The sequence below is a fragment of the Lontra canadensis genome, unplaced genomic scaffold, assembly GCF_010015895.1.
Source record: "Lontra canadensis isolate GAN:19392208 unplaced genomic scaffold, GSC_riverotter_1.0 scaffold258, whole genome shotgun sequence".
Classification (NCBI taxonomy): domain Eukaryota; kingdom Metazoa; phylum Chordata; class Mammalia; order Carnivora; family Mustelidae; genus Lontra; species Lontra canadensis.
Window position 1 is genome coordinate 19321 of NW_022631252.1, and position 6889 is coordinate 26209.

General features: G+C 45.0%; 1 non-coding gene across 1 annotated transcript; it reads left to right on the forward strand.

Annotated features, from left to right (window-relative positions):
- Positions 1-2079: 2079 nt before the first annotated feature.
- LOC116862557 lies at positions 2080-2184 on the forward strand. The gene has a single exon (XR_004381652.1). It is a non-coding gene; the product is annotated as a U6 spliceosomal RNA (small nuclear RNA).
- Positions 2185-6889: the final 4705 nt, after the last annotated feature.

Genomic DNA, 6889 nt, shown 5'->3' on the forward strand with positions numbered 1-6889 from the left:
TAGATGCCCCAGGTCAAGGGGCCAGCTAGGTTGGTTCCTTCCGAGGGCTGTGAGGGGGCATCTGTCCCAGGCCTTTCTGCTGGGTCTGTAGAGGGCTGTCTTCTTCCTGTGTGCTCACGTCCTTTTCCCTGTGTGGTGGCAGTGTCCTAATTGCCTCTTCTTACAAGGACACGGGTCAGATCGGGTGAGGGCCCACCCACAGGATTTTACTTCAGCTCTTTACAAAAATCTGCCTCCAAATACAGTCACATTCTGAGGTACTGGAGGTTAGGGCCCCAAGATTCGAATTGCAGTTGGGGGGGTGCCTAATTCAGCCATAACACCTCCTTATCTCCCCCGGGAGGCTTGCAGGAGCAATTCCTGGGTTCTGATGAGGTAGGAGACCTACATACCTTCTGCCACAGGACAGGGCCACGCACCACAAAACCTCCTTGTTGTGTACTGCCGGCCTGGAATTAGACTGTCCAGGCCCATTTATCTCAGTGGCGCCCTTTGTGGCGTGGGACGACCCCCCCACCCAGGGAGCCAGCACTTTCATATGATCTTCCTTTCACTGTTTTTGTAAGTAAGAAAGTGTCAAAAATCTAAAAGTGGCTCGTTGCTTATTTACCAGCCAAATTAGCCCAGCCTTGGCCTTGGCTTTCCTGGAAAGTCTTCATGGGGGCTTGACAACAGGCACTGGAATGTGTTGAAAAAGCAGAAACACAAATCCTGCTAACAGAGGTGGGAGAAAGAAGACATGAAGGATGGCTCCCAGTTCTGCGCTCCTCTCCTCCCCGCACCAAGCCCCCAACCTTTATGTCCCCCGAATTTGAACTTGCTTGATGTTTACAAAATAGGGGCCCCTGGCTGGCTCAGTCAGAGGAACATGCAACGCTTGATCTCAGGGTTCAAGCCCCACGTTGGGTATAGAGATGCCTAAAGAAATAAATAAACTTAAAAAGCCATTAAAGTAAAATAAAGAAAATGAATTCGCAAAAGATAAAACACAATTCTATGGGCCTGTCTGTCGGCAATTAAATATTTAAAAGAAATTTTTACCTATGAAGTGATAGTACTAGTAATCCGTGAGGAAGGAGGACGAGGCACATGGAAGGGATTTCAACATTTTATAAATATTTTATATAACAGGCCTTCTGATGCCCAAGCTGAGTCCACCCCCAGGGAACATCCCATGTAGTAATCACGACTCTCCACTTCTTCCCCACCAAATAAGTTTAGCTAAAATCATCAAAACCACAACGAGAGACCACTTCACATCCATGAGAATGACCATTATTAAAAACAAATAAACAGGGGCTCCTGGATGGCTCAGTGGGTTGAGCCTCTGCCTTCGGCTCAGGTCATGATCTCAGGGTCCTGGGATCGAGCCCCGCATCAGGCTCTCTGCTCAGTTGGGAGCCTGCTTCCCCCTCTCTCTCTGCCTGCCTCTCTGCCTACTTGTGATCTCTCTCTCTGTGTCAAATAAATAAATAAAATCTTTTTAAAAAACAAATAAACAAAACAAAACAAACAAAACCAACGGAAAATACAAAGCGTTGACTAGGATGGGGAGAAATCAGAACCCTTGCACCCCCGCTGGTGGGAACAGGAAATGGGTAGCCACTCTGGAGACCAGCGAGCCAGTCAGGAAAGGACAAATCCTGCATGATTCCACTTAGATGAGGTCCCTAGAGCAGTCGCAGTCACAGAGACAGAAAGTGGGATGGCAGTTGCCAGGGGCCGGGACACTGGGGAGAATAGGAAGTTAATATTTAAGGGGGTACAGAGCTTCTGTTTGGGAAGATGAGAAAGTTCTAGAAATGGAGGGTGATCATGACTTTATGCCACCTCCTTGTGCACTTAAAAACACTTAAGATGGGGGACCTGGTGGCTCAGTCTTGATTTTGGCTCAGGTCATGATCTCAGTGTTATGAGATCGAGCCCTGGCTTTGGGCTCCAAGCTCAGTGGGAAGCCTGCTTGAGATTCTCTCTCCCTTTCCCTCTACCCCTCCCCCCAAAAATAAATAAATAATTTTAAAGAATGCTTATGATGGTCAACTTTATGTTATATTTTACCATATTAAAAAGTGGTATAGTGCTCGCTTCGACAGAGCATGTAGTAAAGTCAGGCCAATATGGAGACGATCAGCATCAACCATGCACAATGACGACATGCAAATTCAGGAAACATTCTGTGTTGTATTTTTTTTTTTTAATGCAGGAAAGATATGAAGGCTGGAATAAAAATGTCCTAGTATCCTACAACTTATCTCACCACCAAAAAAGTATTAAGATAATGATCTCTTCTAAAATAAACTCTATACTACACACACACACACACACACACACACATGCACACACACACACACACACACACACACACACACAGAGTTCAGCTAAAGATTTGAGAGGCTTTGATGCCTAGATGCAACTTAATAAAGATACCAGCTCCCTGGTTCTAGTCATTCAGTTGTCAAGAGAGGGAATGAGCTCATCCACCTGTAAGCTAATTGTCAAACTCCCCATGCAGGGACAGTCTCCCACCAGCGAAATGGACATGCTGTGGGTATGTCATTCCCCCTTTCTTTCTTTTCTGTGCACAGACTATGAGAGGGGACACAAGGTCAAAGGCTGAGACACATGGAGTGTTCCTGAACACCCTCTCCATCCTCTCTGTCTCACCCTGCACCTGTCTAACTGCACCTCCTCGGTAGAAGCTTCTCGAACTTTTCCTGCGCCATAGTAGGCGCCATAACTGCAGCCACAGTTACTCATTCCATGTGTGTTGTTTCGGCCCGTCCAACTCCCTGCTTCATTATTAGCTGAGTTTGTATGGCTGTGTGTGTGTCTTCTCTCCCCAACTAGACCAGAAGTTCCTCGAAGGTGCACACTGATTCTTTGCCCCTTTTGGATCTCTTTAGCACTCATGTCAATGTCTAGGGTATGGTAAGGGGTAGGCACATCCAGACAATGGAGTACCATTCCACACTAAAGAAATGAGCTCTTAAGCCATGAAAAGACATGGAGGAACCTTAAATGCATGTTACTAAGTAAAAGAAGCCAATCTGCAAAGGCTACAAACTGTGAGCCCAACCACATGACCGTTCTGGAAAAGACAAAACTATGGAGACAAGAAAAAGATCGGTGGTTGCCAGGGATTCAGGGGACCCCAGAGAGGGAGGGAGGGACAAATAGATGGAGCACAGAGGATGTTTAGGGCAGTGAAACTACTCTGTGTGACACAATAATGGTGGATGTATGACATTATGCTTGTATCAAAACCCATCGTAAAACAAAAAGCGTGAACCCTAATGAAAGCTACGGAGCTTGGTTAATAATAACGTACCAATATTGAACCAGTCTGCCCAATTTTCTCATAAACCACATCGATGTTTTCCCTCGGTGAAGGGAAGCTGAAAAGGTTTATCCAGGCCTGACATTTTTTTTAATTGAGGTATAATTGACATATAACATTATATTAGTTTCAGGTGTGCAGCATGAGGATTCGATCTTCGTATACGCAATGAAATGCTCACCACAATAAGTCTAGCTACCCCCCGCCGCCATCTAAAGTTACATAATATGCAATCCGATGTTGTTGACCATTGTCACCATGCAGCATGTGACAGCCCCATGACTTATTTATTTTATGGCTGGAAGTTTGTACCTCTTGACCCCCTTCTCCCATTTCACCCACGCCAACCCTCCGGCAACCACCAATCTGTTCTCTGCATCTGTGAGTTTTGTTTGCTCATTTGTTTTGTTTTTTAGATTCCACATATAAGTGAAATCATATGGTATTTGTCTTTCTCTGTCTGACTTATTTCACTTGGCATCCTACCCTCTGGGTCCATGTTGTCACACATGGCAAGATTTCCTTCTTTTTTATGACTGAGCTGTATTTCAGTGTATATATACATACTTTATCTTTTTTATCCATTCATCTATTGATGAATTGGTTGTGTTTGTATCGTGGCTATTGTAAATAATGAACATAAGCATGAGTCTATCTTTTCGAATTAGTGTTTTTGTTTTCTTTGGATAAATACCTAGAAGTGGAATCACTGGATTGTTCTAGTTTTGATATTTTGAAGAACCTCCATACTGTTTCCACAGTGGCTACGCCATTTACATTCCCACCAAGAGTGCAAGAAAGTTCCCTTTTCTGCACACCCTTGCCAATACTTGTTATTTCTTGTCTTTTTGACACTTGACATTCTGACAGGTGTGAAATGATATCTTATTGTGGTTTTGATTTGCATTTCCCACTAATGAGTGATGTTGAGCACTTTTTCATATGTGTGTTGGCCATTTGTACGTCTTCTTTGGAAAAATAATCTATTTAGCCTCTGCCTGTTGTTTGATCGGACTGTTTGGTTTTTGCTCTTGAGTCATGTGACTTCTTTGTCTATTTTGGATATTAATACCTTATTGGATATATGATTTATAAATATTTTCTTCCATTCCATAGGTTTGCCTTTTTATTTCTTTGGTGGTTTCCTTGGGCGTGCAGAAGTTTTTTTAGTTTGACATAATCCCACTGCGTTGGCCTAGTCGTTGGACTCAGATCTAAAAAATATCACAGAGAGTGAGGTCAAGGAGCTTACCACTAGTGTTTTCTTTCAGGAATTTTACGGTTTCCAATGTCATATTCAATTCCTTAGTCCATTTTTTGAGTTGAGTTTTGTGGATGGTATAACATAGTGGTCCGGTCTCATTCTTTTGAATGTGGCTGTCCAGTTTCCCCAATGCTATTTATTGACGAGACTATGCTTTCCCCACTGTATATGCTTGCCTCCTTTGTCATAAACTAATTAACCATATGCGCATGGGTTTATTTCTGGGCTCTCCATTCTGTTCCATTGATCTGTGTGTCTGTTTTTATGCCAGTACCATATTGTTTTGATTACTGTGGCTTTGAAGTATAGTTTGAAATCAGGGTCCATAATGCCTCCAGCTTTGTCCTTCTTTGTCAGATTGCTTTGGCTCTTCAGGGTCATTAATGGTTCCATACAAATTTTAAGATGGATTGTTCTATTTCTGTAAAAAATGCCACTAGAACTTTGATAAGGATTATGGTGAATCTGTAGATTGCTTTGGGTACAGACCTGTCATTTTTTCAAAATGCCAAGAAATATAGTTGGGAATAAATTAAAGTTTCTCCTCAAAGCCCAAGAATAAAAATTGTAAGAGGAGTAAGCATGTATTTGTGAGCTAAAATTTACACAGAAAGTTGTGTTTCTTTACATGTTTCTCTAATTAGTGTATATTTTGTATTGAAATCTCAAGTAATTTTCATAGAGAACCAAAGCATCCTTAATTATATCTGAAATCCCCTTTCAAGGCCTCCTCCAGCCCTGACCTCTAAAGGGAAGGAACAGGCCACATGTAATTTCATTCACAGAGCTAAGAAAGGGAGTTAAAAACCAAATGTCCAGAGTACCTGGCTGGCTAAGTTGGTAGAGCATGCAACTCTTGATCTGGGGGCTGAGAATGGAGCCTACTTAAAAAAGAAAAAAAAAAAAGAAAGAAAAGAAAAGTCCAACTTGACAGCAGTATTACTTGCCCACTCAATGGTTTCAGGAAAGACCATATTCAGAGGGCGCCTGGACGGCTCAGTCGTTAAGCGTCTGCCTTCGGCTCAAGTCATGATCCTGGGGTCTGGGGATCGAGCCCCGCATCGGGCTCCCTGCTCGGCAAGAAGCCTGCTTCTCCCTCTCCCACTCACCCTGCTTGTGTTCCCTTTCTCGCTGTGTCTCTTTCTGTCAAATAAATAAATACAATCTTAAAAAAGAAAGAAAGACCAACAGTATTCAGGGAAGTACACTGCAGAAAGAAACATGAAGGCTCTGATGTCAATAGATACTTGTCAAGAAAGTGTTCAGACAACAGGCAGTGAGCAGGACAATGGTTCCTGGTGGCTGTTTCTATAACAGACCAGGGCAGGCCAACATCGGCGGCCCGTGTGAATTTCCACTGCCTTCCTGCCCCTCCAAACCCACGACGCAATGCATACGCAGGTTGCAAATTCTTCTGTATGTCCAAGTGTCCAGCTTTTGCTCTGTTGAGCTCACTGCATCACTAGCAAGCGGCACTAACATTATTTTGTAGGCATTTGGGTTGCCTGACTTCAGGGTGCAAATATGCAGGAAGGAGAGGCGAATCAGTGCCCCCAGCCTGTGGTCCTGATGCTCGGTTCGGAGGAGGACCTTCCCACAGTCCCAGCTCCCAGGTGACCGCGATTCTCGGCTTCCCACGGCCCCCTCGGCTCCCTCTCTCATTTATCATTCTTTCACTCCCATGCCAGCTTCTGATAAGATGCTAGAAAACAGGCCCTGGGAGGGAGCTAATTACTTAAGTGGGGGACAGAGAGGACACGCAATGGCTTGGTAATGGTCTCTGAGCCTCGTGAGGGTTATTACCACAGGCCGAGGTGACTGGCAGTGTCTCTGGTCGGGTTCCCCGGAAGCAGAGCCCCGGGCACAGATTCTTGCGCAAGTGAATTATTGAGGGAGGGCTCTCGGGAGAAAAAGGTAAAGACAGGACGGAAGCAGTGGAGGACAGGGGAAGAAGCAAAGTGAAGATGGAGATTTAGACTCAGCCTGATTCCCTGGCTGAAGGGGGTGGGGATCGCAGAGTCATTCCTCCCCATACATGACACAGGGGGCCAGGCCTTTAGAGCCCCTGTGTCCTTTAGTCACTGACTGCAGGCCACCCCCACTGGGGGTACGGGGGCACGTAAGCCCCAAGTCCTCAGCTCTGGGCAAGGCTACAGGAGCAGGCAGACACCGGTTCCTGAGACAACATTGAAACGGTAAGCCGCTCCTCTGGAGATGAGCGCCGTGGGCAGCGCGGGGAATCTGGCTGGATATCGCGCCATCCACCAACAGTGGCCACTAATACAACA